The sequence below is a fragment of the Xenopus tropicalis genome, chromosome 4 (genome assembly GCF_000004195.4).
Source record: "Xenopus tropicalis strain Nigerian chromosome 4, UCB_Xtro_10.0, whole genome shotgun sequence".
Lineage (NCBI taxonomy): Eukaryota > Metazoa > Chordata > Amphibia > Anura > Pipidae > Xenopus > Xenopus tropicalis.
The window spans coordinates 32,215,589-32,231,711 of record NC_030680.2 but is presented as its reverse complement, the minus strand read 5'-3'; the positions used below and the strand labels follow the sequence as shown (position 1 = coordinate 32,231,711).

General features: G+C 43.0%; 1 protein-coding gene across 2 annotated transcripts in view; it reads right to left on the bottom strand.

The window, feature by feature from the left end:
* chrm1 (cholinergic receptor, muscarinic 1) overlaps positions 1-13,586 on the bottom strand; it is an 83,696-nt gene extending 70,110 nt beyond the window's left edge. For both annotated transcript variants that reach the window (XM_004913661.4, XM_004913660.4), the window contains exon 1: positions 13,318-13,586. The gene's annotated coding sequence lies outside the window, so the exon portion shown is untranslated. The remainder of the gene's footprint in view (positions 1-13,317) is intronic.
* Positions 13,587-16,123: the final 2,537 nt, after the last annotated feature.

Here is a 16,123-nt window from a genome sequence, read left to right as displayed (position 1 = left end):
ACTGACCTATCTATACACTCACATACAGACCCATACTGACCTATCTATCCACTCACATACAGACCCATACTGACCTATCTATCCACTCACATACAGACCCACACTGACCTATCTATCCACTCACATACAGACCCACACTGACCTATCTATACACTCACATACAGACCCATACTGACCTATCTATCCACTCACATACAGACCCACACTGACCTATCTATACACTCACATACAGACCCATACTGACCTATCTATCCACTCACATACAGACCCATACTGACCTATCTATACACTCACATACAGACCATACTGACCTATCTATACACTCACATACAGACCCATACTGACCTATCTATACACTCACATACAGACCCATACTGACCTATCTATACACTCACATACAGACCCATACTGACCTATCTATACACTCACATACAGACCCATACTGACCTATCTATCCACTCACATACAGACCCACACTGACCTATCTATCCACTCACATACAGACCCATACTGACCTATCTATCCACTCACATACAGACCCATACTGACCTATCTATACACTCACATACAGACCCATACTGACCTATCCACTCACATACAGACCCATACTGACCTATCTATACACTCACATACAGACCCATACTGACCTATCTATCCACTCACATACAGACCCACACTGACCTATCTATACACTCACATACAGACCCATACTGACTATCTATACACTCACATACAGACCCATACTGACCTATCCACTCACATACAGACCCACACTGACCTATCTATACACTCACATACAGACCCATACTGACCTATCCACTCACATACAGACCCATACTGACCTATCTATACACTCACATACAGACCCATACTGACCTATCTATCCACCCACATACAGACCCATACTGACCTATCTATACACTCACATACAGACCCATACTGACCTATCTATCCACTCACATACAGACCCATACTGACCTATCTATCCACTCACATACAGACCCATACTGACCTATCTATCCACTCACATACAGACCCATACTGACCTATCTATCCACTCACATACAGACCCATACTGACCTATCTATACACTCACATACAGACCATACTGACCTATCTATCCACTCACATACAGACCCATACTGACCTATCTATACACTCACATACAGACCCATACTGACCTATCTATCCACTCACATACAGACCATACTGACCTATCTATACACTCACATACAGACCCATACTGACCTATCTATCCACTCACATACAGACCCATACTTACCTATCTATCCACTCACATACAGACCCATACTGACCTATCTATCCACTCACATACAGACCCATACTGACCTATCTATACACTCACATACAGACCCATACTGACCTATCTATCCACTCACATACAGACCCATACTTACCTATCTCTACACTCACATACATAACCCATACTGACCTAATCTATACACTCACATACGACCCATACTGACCTATCTATACACTCACATACAGACCCATACTGACCTATCTATACACTCACATACAGACCCATACTGACCTATCTATACACTCACATACAGACCCATACTGACCTATCTATACACTCACATACAGACCCATACTGACCTATCTATACACTCACATACAGACCCATACTGACCTATCTATACACTCACATACAGACCCATACTGACCTATCTATCCACTCACATACAGACCCATACTGACCTATCTATCCACTCACATACAGACCCATACTGACCTATCTATACACTCACATACAGACCCACACTGACCTATCTATACACTCACATACAGACCCATACTGACCTATCTATCCACTCACATACAGACCCATACTGACCTATCTATACACTCACATACAGACTCATACTGACCTATCTATACACTCACATATATAAATTATACATACCAACATCAATATTTAGGGGGCCATTTACTAACGGACAGATTTTTTCAGTCGCAGAAAAAAAGTTGCACATTTTTTGAGATTTGCTATGCAACAAAATGACTTAAAATCTGAATCTGACAATTCCAAGCTAAAACTTGTCGAGATCATGTAGGAGTCAATGGCAGATGTCACTGAATAATCCTTTTTTGCTTCAAAACTTTTTGCTCTGCAAAGTGGCAGCATCCTGCATGGAACTTATAGTTTTGCACAATTTAGTATCATTAGAAAAAATAGAAACAGTACTCTCTATGCCCTCCTCCAGGTCATTAATAAAGAAGTAAAAAAGCAAAGGACCAATGACTGACCCCAATGATACGCCACTAACAACACTGGCCCAATTAGAAAATGTTCCATTTACCACCACTCTTTGTACTCTATCCTTCAGCCAGTTCTCTATCCAATTACAAATATTATGTTCTAGGCCAATATTCCTCAATTTGATCATTAACCTTCTGTGAGGTACTGTATCAAACGCTTTAGCAAAGTCCAAGTAGATGACATCCACAGCCATCCAAGAGTCAAGGTTCCTGCTCACCTCCTCATAAAAAGCAATTGAATGAGTCTGGCAAGATCTGTTACACATAAAACCATGCTGGCACAAACTTATAATATTGTGACTTGCAATGTATTCAAATATCCTACCCCTTTTGACCCCTTTCAAAAGCTTTCCTACTACTGATGTCAGACTAACAGGCCTATAGTTTTCAGGCTGAAGACGGGATTCTTTTTTGAATAACGGCACCACATTAGCAATCCGCCAGTCTCTCGGCACCATGCCAAAACTCAATAAATCCTTAAAAATTAAGTGAAGAGGTTTGGCAATCACAGCGCTCAGCTCATTTAATACCCTGGGATGAATCCCATCCGGCCCTGGACCTTTGTTTACCTTAACATGTTCAAGTCTCTTTTGAATTCCCTCCCGAGTGACCCATGCGTCAGTAGTTGTAGTACTAGAATTGGGTAAAAAGGGAAGCCTTCATTACCTGGCTCCTCAGATGAAAAATAACAGTTCAGAATTTCTTGCTTCACTTTTTTAGAACTTGCATATTTAAAATATAATTTTGGATTCATTGTACTCCTTGTTGCAATATCCCTTTCCATCTTAGTTTTTTTTTTGCATGCTTTATTTGTCCCAGTTAGCTTGAATGCTTTACAAGCATAAAATAATTTCAAAGGTTATGGATTTCATTTATCTTATCTCCTTCTGCTGTATCTTCCCATAAAAGTTTTATGATGGGCACAGTGTCGGACTGGGATGTCTGGGGGAAGGGGTGCTGCTGCCATGAGGTGAGTCGAGGAACTTGCCTCAGCTGGCAGCAGGGGTGGCAAAAAGCTGTTCCTGGTTGCTTCAAGAGCCAAAATTCCAATTATTAAATCTGAATTTTCAGCTCTGCTACTGCAGAGAGCACAATTGCACAAGTGATGCGGCCCATCCCGTGCATAAGGAAAGGTAAGCACTGTATGTGGGGCGAAATCCAAAATGCTGCCTTAGGGCCGCAAGGACCCCAGAAACCTTTGGGGCTCCCACCCCAGTCGCAAACTCCTACAGGGTTTCTGCCAGCCCAGTCCTACCCTGGATGGGCAAGGAAGTGCAAAAGGGAAATTGCTTCCCCTGGTCTCAAAAACTAGGGCTCATTTATTGACACTGGGCAAATTTGCACCTTGCCAGCAACCCCTGGAGACCAATAAAAATGTTTGTAATTGTTCTACCTGCAGCTTGTTGAAAATTTGTAATGACTGCTTGGTTGCTACGTGTTAGTGCCCAGTTGCGTAGTGTTGGTAAATGAGCCCCACTATACACCTCCAGTTCACTGAATATATAGAAATGTGTCTGGCTGCACGGAGCAGATTAAAGTGAAGCACTTTGCACTGGATTGTTACTAAAACCTTAAGGGCCAAGTCTTTCAACGCTTTCAGAAGCCCTTAAAGGAATAATTGTATAAATAGAACATATTTCTAATGTCCCTGAGCTTTGAACAGAATTCCAGCCCCAAAAGAGATATATATACACAATATAATCTTCATCAGGCGAGCGCACGCGCTAACTATAAATAACACTCCGCGGCATTAACGGGGGTGACAGGGGGATATATATTATTACTGAATGTGTTCGAGGAAGAACTGGGCATGAATTTGAATGTTTTTACTATAGTCTTTGGGATTGTTACAGCAAGAATGTCTAATTTATGGCTTCCTAACGACAAGCCCCAGAATGCCCCCAGAACAGGGGTTCCCAAACTATCAGGGCTATTAAAAGCACTAAGTTTGCCCGGAAGCAGTAGCCTACAGCAACCATTTAGCATTTACCTTTTTTAAAGCAAACATTTTATTGGTTGCTATAGAATATTTCTCCTGGGTAAACTTAGTGCCTTTTATTACATATCAGGGTAGGAGTGTCCAAAGCACAGAATGGGGGAGCAGCCTGATGGGCTAACAGGGTGAAAAAGTTTCAGTTCCTGACTGAAGGGCTATAAGGGTGACTTAACCGAAATCGACATTATTACAGATTGCTAGGAAAAATGGGAACTAATCTCGGCATCCCAAATTTGGAAAGCGGCTTCTGCAAGTGAAGACAAAAAAAAAAGACTGCCGTATAAAGCCTCATTATGCAACAGAATTATTTTTGGCCGGGAGAAAATATATGAATGGGAGAGGAAAGAAATACATGTAATTTTAGTGAGAAAAAGCTGTCATTATTGGGTACAAAAGAGCAATATTCGCATAGTCACAAGGAACTGCGTAATAATAACCATATAAAGAGTAGAGAGCGGCTCTTCTAGTTAGGTACTGCCATGACTTGCAGATATTTTAATTATAAATGAATGGTTAGTAAGCACAAGAAAATGCTTTGCCACTGGGCATGACCATCTGGTTGCTGGAGGTGCTCCTTCTGTAGAATATTGTTTATATATATATTGTTTCTACATGTAAATATGCATCTGTCTAAGTCTCTGTGCAGAATGCTCCATGTGTGCTTTAGTGAACATTAAATCATACACATCAGACTCTATTTTCATATGGTTTTAAGTACTGAATGAGGAGGAGAGCAAAACCAATGTCTCCTTGTACTGGCTTCTGACCAATATGTAATTTGCAGCCCCAGATTTCCAGTTTGCGTGCCCCTAGACCGGCCACCTTATGTTGCACCCCACCCACACTCATACGCATGTGCAGCAGCTCCTCCCTACTGCTCCACCACTGCCACTGTCACTTGCGCTTCTCCTCTGGACCCAGAGCACCAAGGAATTCACGCACAAAAGAATCTCTTGCTCACCTATTTCCCCAGTGCCCCGGGAAAAATCAAATGCTGCTGAGCGCCATGCTGCCACTAAAATTGCATCGCCTTAGGTCCAGGCCTTTGTGGCCTTCCCACAAATCCAAGCCTGGTAATTTGGGATGCCTGGGCACCCCAACACCTGTGAGCCAACCCCAAACCTAGTGCTTCAGCTGGACTGGAGAGTCACTGGACAAGTGCGTGATTGGGGAAAGAACATGACAAGGAGACTTCTCAATTGACCCTTCGCCTTGAAGCACCCCACTGAACCCCCTTGTTACATACCTTAATGAAACATCAGGAGACAGAGGTGGAGTGAAATGGCCACAGCATTTATTCACACATAATCAAATAAATAGGACCTTGCCAGCCTTACCCAAGGCAATATTCTAAAGCCAGAATTCCATAAGAGTAGTGGTAACACAACATGTTTCGGGTCAATACCCTTTTGACCCGAAACATGTTGTGTTACCACTACCCATAATAAATGTTTTGCAGCAAACCTGCTGAAGCATTTTTTCCTATTTTTTGGATTTCTACAATTCCATAAAAGACTGCTACAATGCTCTGCCGTTCTGTACTGAAGACTTGAATTTTACTGTCATTATATCCGGCACTGAGTATTAGGCTGCCTCTCCCTACAGAGAGGATGGCCCCAAACTCTGCTACCACCAGGAGCTGCATATCCCACCATGGGAGAAGTTCAGCAGCCCTGCTGCCCATCATGAATCTGCAGTGTCTTGATAGGAAATCCAAGCAGGCTGTCACCTAGCACAAGCAGTAGTAGCGTCTGTATAAATTGATCCACCATGCAATCAAAGGAGAGAACCTCCTTTCTCCCTCTGCTAAAATGACCTGTGCAGTACTCTGGCAAGGTCCTACCGCTGCTGTGACAAATAAAACTTAAAATACATTATCATATATCCACTGTTCTGATCCAGAGGAAGGCAAAAACCCAACCTGAAGCCAGTGCCAATTATGCCTCAAGTGGAAAAAAATTTGTTTCTGACCCCAATGGTGATCAGAAACATTCCCTAGATCAAGAAATTCGTAGTTAACATGACTAGAATCCAATCCTGACTCTCAAGTTTATACTGTATAAAGATACAGAAAGCACAATATAACAATGCATTTAGGAAAACATCCACATTCAGTTATTAATAGATAATACGAGAACATAAAGAAGAGAAACTCCTGACAATTTTGCAAAATATTCAAAAAGGGGGAGGGTAGGTGGGATATCTCTACCTGCTCAGAAGATAAGGAAGTGAGTGCTTCTTTTTCTGACATCACATCCCTCTCTTTCTCCCCCCCCACCCCAGCTTTCTCTTGCCTTAACTCTTTCCTTCTCACCTAATCACTGTTGCACCAGATTCTGCCAATCTATAAACATAAACCAGTGTAATCTGGCTGCTGGTCATTTGGATCCCTATTTATGCATTTATGGCACCAGGGCTTTCCTTTCTTTCTATGGGCCATGGGCAGGGTCGCTCCTGCAATAAGGTGAGAACTTTGCCTCAGGCAGCAGATGGCAAAAAGCCACCTTTGGTAACTATTTTTTAAAGCAGAAATTGGCTCTTTTAGAGCAGAGCGCTATAGTGCCATGGGGTCTGATCCCCCTTTAGTTACTTCACTGCTTCTGGCCTATTTTAAAAACTGAAAAGGAGTCATACTTCACCACTGTGCCTCCTCACATCTACCCTTCACTTATTCAGCTCTAACTAACTCGGCTCTTTGTGCAAACCCAAATGCAGCATGCAAACTAGAGACCTGCACGGCTTTGTTTTTCAGCCCAACCCGTACCCACTTGCCCTAAGCCTGACCCACACCAGCTTACCCGCTTTGTGATCCCCATGCAAGGCCACTCCCACAGTGAGTGTTGTGCTGACTGGAAGTGACATCACATACCCAGAACTGACATCACGCAGCAATCTTTTTACATTAAAAGGCCACCCCACTGCAGTGGATCAGGTACCCGCAGGTTACCTACATGGTGGGGACATCAACTAGATTCTGTCCGAGTCCCAACCACTTTGTGGGTACCCCAAAAAAAATGCCCAATTGTGGCCGTTTTTTAACGCTTTGCATGCTGTGTTGGGTTGGCAGTGAGCCCTTAGGACTTATTTTTAACTGAAGGGTATAAAGCACGTTGCAAATATGGGTGTAGAACTGCTTGCACCTAGATGTACTCTAGATGTGTGGGTCAGGAAAAATTGAACCCATACCCAACCCTAACCCAGTAAATGTTACCATTGTAGTACCCACACTCAGCCTGTACCTGCATCTTCCCACTGTGTATGATACTTTTGTGTGCAGCCTTGAGCAATTGATAGGTAGAGGGCTCACTTTACATGTTGCACATACTGGTGTACACACCCAAGCCAGGGGAATGATGCTTAAATGGCGCAACTGATGCTGCATGCCCCAGAGCACCCACATTAACTTCACTGAAACTTGTCAGGTGAAAAAAGTTGCATATTATACTAGAATACAAAATGGGGCCCTAAATAGGGGTGTTTAATGAAAGTTCCCTTCCTGCTGTTGCACTGCAACATCTACCATAATGGACATTGTTACAATGATAACCAGATGTACACAATCTGTAAAGTAATCACAATATGCAAACAAAAGCCAGCTATGATGATATTTTGAGCTGAACTACATCTCCCAGCGGCCACAGGGAAGATTCTCGGCAGCTGCCTTACATTTTCAAGAAGCAGGAGGGGGTTCCCAGATATATACACAGCCCTCTCCAGCATACACAGAGCATGTAAGAGACAGAAGTAAGAACAAGCACAGGGTGGAAGTTAATCCTAATGTTAACACACAGCTAAGTCTTCTAATGTCAGCCCCAGTCTCTAGCCCTGCATCCTCATCTGTCAGAATCCCACATCCATGCTGGGCGTGACGGTGCCCCACAATTCCCTGCTCTACTGGCAGGGCTCATGCACCTTCTCAGCAAATAGGGTCAAGTATGTTTAGTATCGCACTTTGTTTATGGAATAAAATCCTGCAGTGACAGATTGTATCCAAGCCAATGCAGTTCCATCCGCCATTAAAGCAGTACGTGCTATTCCCATACATGTCTCCAATGCAGCAGCAGGAACCCTAGTGCTATTCCTACACACATACCCACTGGCAGTACTTCATGCTGAGTCCGGCTCCAAGCAGCGAGATCATGGGCTCTGCTGCTCCTGCAGCCTCTGGCACTTTAGTAATACAATGTGTTCCAGCCCAGCGTGGCTACACTCTCTGGCAATTCCTCTTAGTGTGTGAGATGCCAACCAGCATAACTACTGCACGCCCTACTATTCCTGCCTTCATCACACTGTATAGAGAGGGGCCGCCATTTAGCACTGCTACACACTTTGCTAGTCGTGTGGATGAATCCAACAGCGCACCCTAAAATTCATGAGCACATCAAGCAATCTAGAGCTTTGCCTAAACTATTCCAATAATCACGTCAACTTTCCATTAACTTTTAATATACTGTAGAGAGTGATATTCTGTGACAATTTGCAATTGGTCTTCATTTTTTATCATTTGTGGTTTTTTGATTACTTCACTTTTTGTTCAGTAGCTCTGCAGTTTGGAATCTCATCAGCTATCTGGTTGCTAGGGTCTAAATTATCTTACCAGGGAATTATTTGAATGAAAGACTGATAGGAGAGGGCCTGCAAAGAAAAGATAAGTAATAACAAGTAACAATAAAAAAAACGGTCATAGAGCAATCATTTTTGGCTGCTGGGGTCAGTGACCCCTCACATTTGAAAGCAGCAAGATAAAGGGAAATAATTCAAAACTATAAAAAATAAAAAAATGAAAATCAGTTTAATGGTTGCTTAGAATTGGGCATTCTATAACATGCTAACCCCCTTATGTAACAAAAGGCACTAAGTCTGCACAGGAGCAGTAACCCATAGCAACCAATAAGATGTTTGCTTTCAAACAAGTGACCAGTAAATTCTACCAGCTGATTGGTTGGTATGTGTTAATGCTCCTGGGCAAACTTAGAGCCTTTTATTACATAACCACCAAAATGTGTCTGGACCTCTAATGAACTCCACAACTGACACTCAAGCAATGCCTCTCCTGCACACAACATCCCAACCTTAAAATACCTCTCTCACTAATTGCCCTGTGTACTAGATCCAAGCTATACTGCCTGTAGCTACACCCAGTGATCCAGCTCTAGAACGCTGTTTTCCCTTTATGCAATGTAAAAGCCCTGGTGGAACCAACCTTTGGAAAGCCCTGTATACACCCAGCTAAATGTGCCAACAAACATCATTGCAGGCACAGACGACCTCCACAAATACTAGCACAGCCCTGCTTTTATGCACTGAAATTCTCTCTAAAGGGGATCCCCACCCAAAACCATTTTCAAACTGCAGATCGTGCAGAATGAGCCAATCTCCATGTAACCGAGCGCTCTTCCTGGCCGGCGGCGCACACAGGATTAACTGGTGGCCCTTTGCACAATTTCTATTCTTCCTACATTTCCTCACTGGGGGATACACTTCATACCAACAGAAGGCCTTGGGAATGTCCCACCATGCCTTTGTAACTCAAAGATACCTACTGACCTTTTTTTAAATACTAAGCTGTGAATGTATTACAATTATAACACATAGTATAATTATTGTTGGTTGTTGTGCCCAACAGATTCTAAGAGGATGTTACCAATGTACCCTTGGGAAAGCAACAACTGGTGGGAAGAATAGCCCAATAAAGCATTCAGGCTTGGTTTTTTGAATTACATAGTGTGGTTTATTCCTTAGAGCTCCCGGCTGTGCCAGTATTCCACCGTCCTACAATTCCCTGCCCATTCCTGCCACTCTGCTCTAAATAACACTCCCCAGAGTTTCTGTTAATGGAAGGCGAAATGAAATGAGCTCATATCCAAATGGGACATTCCATTTAAAGAATTATAAATAATGAAATCAATTCCAACGAGCATAGTTACTGGGCTGCATTTCCGCAGTTGGAGAAAATACCTAGATTCCTCTTTTCCTGACGCTTCTAGTTGCAGTTCACTGACTCCTGACCAGGATGTTGGCCGTGCAAAGTAAATTTACTTTCCTTGGCCTGCTAAAGTTAAAAAAACACAAAAACCTGCAGCGCATGCAATGAAGTTCTGCGGAGGCGTGGTAATGTTTACACATACCTGCATTTGTTACAAAACCTTCTCTTCTAAAGGCAACGTCTCTTGCGGTCTCAGAGACATTTGGCATAAGGGAAAGGGATACATGGGAAGCTATCCATACAGAACTGCTACATATCCCGCTATTGAACCATTGCTCACCTCTCCACACATACCCTGGTATGTAAGTATCCAATAACAAAAACACAGAACCACCATCCCATCCTAAGTAGCTTGAGTCTTGGCCTTTGGTCCTCTCATCTCCATCTCTATGGTGCATCCCTACTGGATGTTTGAATTCTGACATTCTGACTTACAAGTATCTCATAGTAAGGCTACCATGAGGGGTATCAAAGTCTCTGGGAATGCTAACTAAATGCAGGTAAAGCATTGTAGGCGCCATCTCAGTGCATTGTGCCCGAGTCTGAGCTTTCAGAAGGAGACAGCGCTACACATTAGAACTGCTATCAGGTAACCTATTGTTTCTCCTACTCCCATGTAACTGGAGGAGTCCCAAGCCAGACTTGGATTTCTTACTATTGGGTGCTATTCTGATACCTACTGGGAGCTGCTATCTTGCTCCCTTCCCATTGTTCTGCTGATCGGCTGCTGGGAGGGGGGGTGATATCACTCCAACTTGCATCGCAGCAGTAAAGTGTGATGGAAGTTTATCAGAGCACAGGTCATATGGCTGTGGCACCCTGGGAAATAAAGAATATGGCTAGCCCCATGTGAAATTTAAAAATTAAGGTAATCCTATTTACTAAGACAATATGAAAATGATAGCATATAGTGTATCATTGAGGTTAGGGTCCTTACCTGTGACCATGGCTTATGGGGTGTGGATTTCCCAAATATACTGGACAGGAAGTATTTGCTGGGTTTCAACTGCTACACCCAAATTAGTATGACACTCATACTCATGCCATAATGTCCTCTCCATAATTTCTTGTCTCAGTTCCCTGTTATCGATCGCTAAACTGGCTTATATAGGTCAAAATGTCTGGCCAAATCTTGTCATGTCCGGCCTTTATTTCTCATGCGACTCCCAAGGGACGTGGATGTAAAACATGGTGAGGTCACAACTGACCTGTTTCACTGTAATGTAATTAAAGTTGCAGAAGTTCCATCATCCACTGACCCACCATAACCAGTCAGAAGGTGGCATTTACTGCTCACTGTGCCTTTTATTATATTATCCCCTTTGAGTGCTATTTGAGCCAGTGATTTGTGTTAAACATATTTATGTGAGGTGGGTCCTGTAGATTTTTAACATTTTCACAGAAGCATGATTTATGAAATGTGGGAGATGCTGCTCTCATACTTGATATCAATCTCTCTTTAGGCATCCCTGGTCCTACATCTACTACTCGCCCAGCACAAGTGTCCTTATTTCCTCCCATTATTATAGCCCCATTATATTCCTGTTCTGCTTCCTTTTTGTCCATTACTGCAATATAACAGTCCTATATATACACAATATTATTTATATAACATTATACCCACACTCTGCCCTTAATAGTGCCCAGCACGGCACTCAGTTTCCTTCTGCCCCACAGAGCTTTCAATCTAACGGCTGCTGCCTAGGGCACAGAAATTCAAACAGTCTTTTCTAAGATTGCTTGAAGGCAGTAGGGGAACCCAACCTTTGTTTCTCAAAGTTGCCGTTTCCCTTTCTGTTCCCTTTATTCGTCTGGGAATGCTCAGAAAACATGGGAGCACAGAATTTTCTTTAAAAAGATAAAATTATCTAAATATTTCCTTTTCTATTTTGAGGTAAAACGAATGATATTCTAAAGGCTCCAATGAAACTCTGCCCCTAGTGGTCATATTCCAGGAAAGATGATGAAAATGCTTAGCATTCTCCAATAATAAAATTTTTATGTAACATTTCTTATAAGCAGACAAATCTTGGGTTTCAATTGTCTGTATAAATAAGCTTCCTGGAATTGCTGAACAATTTGGCCAAGATCAAAAGGACCTAGCAGCACCCGGACCTGGAACTTCTTATTAGAATGAGCGAGAGTGAGCCAGTACTCATCTGGTGGCAGCTCCGTACCCCCTGCCAGGCGCATCTGTCTCTGCATCTCCCTCTGACCCACCACACCCAGGTGTTCCAGCCCTGCCTTGCAGCACTCACGCTGGTAATTAGCATCTAGAACCCACGTTACCAGGGAGAAGCCTCTAATACATATTGATCTGTCTATCCCCAGAGTGGGCAGCCCTGCATGCAGCAGGCACAGTACAGTTAGGTTATCTTACAGCCTTCCTATTGGTCTCTTTGTATTTTAGAGCAAGAAGTACAGAGATGAGGGTCCCCACACAATGCAGCCTATAAAGGCTGCAAATAAACATCCTTAATAAGTACACTGAAAATATTAACAACTGTTACACAGTATAATATGTCCTTCCTACTTTTATGTCCAGCAAGTGCCCTTTCTGCCCCAGCCTAACACCAGCCCTGCATAGTGCCAGCATCAGTCTGATCCCAACCGGTAACTAAGTTGCACAGAACAACTTCAGTAGACTTTCCAATGCCACGAGGGATGGAAATGCTGCCATAAAAGTAAATGCGGCTCTGAGTTGTATCAGGTCCTTGTTGCAGGGGCGAATAGGTATTGCACTTAGGCATCATCATCAGCCCTGGCAGGGGCAACACATACCCCCTAACTAAATGATTCTCCTTCATGGCAGGGCAATAAGGCACTCGCTGCCTGCTCCTAGGGCATCACAGTAAGGCACCACTCTATTGCCCACCTATATACACTGCATCCCAAGAAGGGACCTATTGGTCAGAGGCAATGAGGGTGAGCCTTGGGTGCTCCCAACAGCTCTCATTCACCAGAGGAACAGAACTCAAACCCCTCAAATAAAAGCCAAGAATTTACCCCCCCCCTAACCCAAGTAATAGAAAATCCCACAGGGACTTACCTTGACCTGTAGCAAGTGCTCCCCTCCCAGATTTATAATCCCATGGCAGCTGCCGGGGCTCCCATCCTGCTGTGTGTATGTGTGTGTGTATGTGTGTATATGTGGGTATGTGTGTGGGTATGTGTGGGTATATGTGGGTATGTGTATGTATATGTGTGTGGGTATGTGGGTATGTGTGTGGGTAAGTGCATGGGGCTGCTCCCTCTTCTTGGAGATAAAAAGATCGCACTGTTCTCCCTGACCGCTCTACATACACTGAGCGACTCTCCAGCTTCACTTTCACACACACAGCTGAGGGGACTTGCTGCACATCCGCCCTCTTGTGATGGGAAACTGAAACTGCGCCTCCGCCTCGAAATCGCTGAAAAACGCTGGAGAAATTTTGGAGGCAGACAGAAGTATACCATATTATTTCAGTTCATAGAAATGGTACTTAGACTGATTTTATTTCTTTCTTGCTCTTTTCTCATTTTACCATGTTTGGTACCTGGGGTTTTCCAAATAAGGCTTTTTTTTTACTGTTAACTTATTGCAACTGTATCTTGTATTTATTGTTATACTTTGTATTTATCTATTATTATCTTAATACCCCCTGTTTGTGTTAATGCATTCTACTGTATAGTGCTGCGTACATAAGTAGTGATTTATAAGTAAAGATATACATACATACATACTGTTATCTGGATGTCTATACTTTAAAGAGCACCTGTCACCCTAATATTGCTTCCCTCGCTAGAGGTGGGGTGTTATAGAGCCCAAACTCCTGTTGGGGGAAACAATAGACTTATTTTATTTTTTAACATAGGAAGAGTGCTCCCTGTGCGGTCAGCCATGTTCTGGCACATACATGCACATAATGAGGCACAACTCGCATGTTACGCACATACATGTGATGTACACAGCTGAGTCACATCCATCACTCCTACATCACACGCATGTGCATAATGAGAGGGCGGGGAGTCTATACGGGTGTCCTTGTGCCGGCAGGGACTGTTTTTATAAATAAAAAACAAAAAAAAACCCAATGTTTTCCCCCAACCGTTTTGTGTAAGGCTCTGTTGGCCCGCACCTATGGCGGGGAAGCAAATTTAGTGTGATAAGTGCACTAGGGTGATGGCAAGATTAGTTGCCCACAATAAAATCTCGGCTACCGTGGGCAACTAATCTTCCTGAAATGCCTTTCCACCAGCAATAAACTGAATCACTCGTGGAAAGGCATACTCGTCGTTCATTTTCCAAAGTCATGTGATGTTTATTGCAGGAGGAAACTTTGTGTGACTTTGGAAAATGAAGCAATGCATCTGCCTTCACTTTATTGCCGGTGGAAAGGAATTTCGGGGAGATAAGTTGCCAGCGGTAGCCGAGATTAACCATGGACAACTAATCTCACAGAGGGCCATTGCCCTAACTCTGCTGAAATAATTTAAACCCAGATTATATTATATAATTATATATATTCCCAATATGGATTCATGCAGCTTAGTTACTATCAAGTGCAAGGTAGTGTTTTATAATTACACAGAAAGGGGAAATAATTTAAAAATATTAGAATGATTTGATTAAAATAGACTTTCTGGATACTGGTTTTCTGGATTTATATTCATCATGTTTGGCTCTATATTATTCATTACTCTAGAAGGATGATATTCATTGTCAATTATAATAATGATGATAACATTGGCCCAGTGGGACTAATCACTATAACACTATAATGCAGAATTTACCAGGAGGCCTCAGACTGGTTCCAATCAATTTCACGGCTGACACATAAAAGGCTCAGCGCGGAGATGAAAGCTGCTTTTGGTGAGAGTAGCAATACAATGTATTGTGATTGAGTGATGTTGTGACTGGGCACTTTCCCCTGCTCTAGGCAGCTCGTGGCCAAGAAAGGAGAAAGACATTCATCTAACAAGTTCAGCCTCACACACATGCCACTCATATTGATCAGCAGGAAGGGGGAAGATAAATTGAGAGCACTGCAGTTTGGGCTCAGCACCTCCATTGCTTTGCCTATGGTTATTCTCCATATAAAGTCACTCTGCCCCACTTTGCATGCTTAGCCACAGGGATTTATTTGTTGTAATGGGGTAGTTATGGCCAGTTCAATTATCAAACAGGCCTGGGGGAGAGGCAAGGGCTGAATGTTGTAAATGGCCAGAAGTCCTGTATCCTGTGTGCTATGTAGGAGGAAAGTTGAATGTCTGCATTGCAGTTGGTGCAGAAGTCTCAGAATCCCTGCATCAGTCATCTTGGGATATAGTTCTAAATGGTGCTAAAGGTTGTCAGTCTCCATCATTGGAAGTAGAAGTAGTTACTTGATACCAAAAAAAAGTCATTGTAAGACCCAAAGCTTTGGGCAGAATGAGGTGCTACGTATGCATTGGGCATTGCTCTACTAGGCCCCCTATAGTTTTGCCCACCCTGCAGCCACTTGGCCTGCTGCTCCTCTTGTGACTGCCCTGCCTATCTGTAACTACTCTGCCCCCCCCCCCCTGCTTAATATACATTCATTTACAACTTAATAGGTATTTGTAAATGTAATTGCAACTGGAATCAATATGTGTGTCCTCTTTTGGTTCTGACTCTTGGAACAATATAGCAGAAGTGAGTTCTCCTCCAGCCAAGACAGATCTGTAAGCCTTCTGCTGCATTGTTTCACCAGTCAGAACCAGCAGTACAGAGAATAGCAAGGGACTGACAGATACTGTTTGTCTAGCAGTTACATGTACAAATAACTTTGAGACCATTGGAAATATTCAATAAGTATAGAATAGTTATTGTACAGCGCTGCGGCATATGTTGGCGC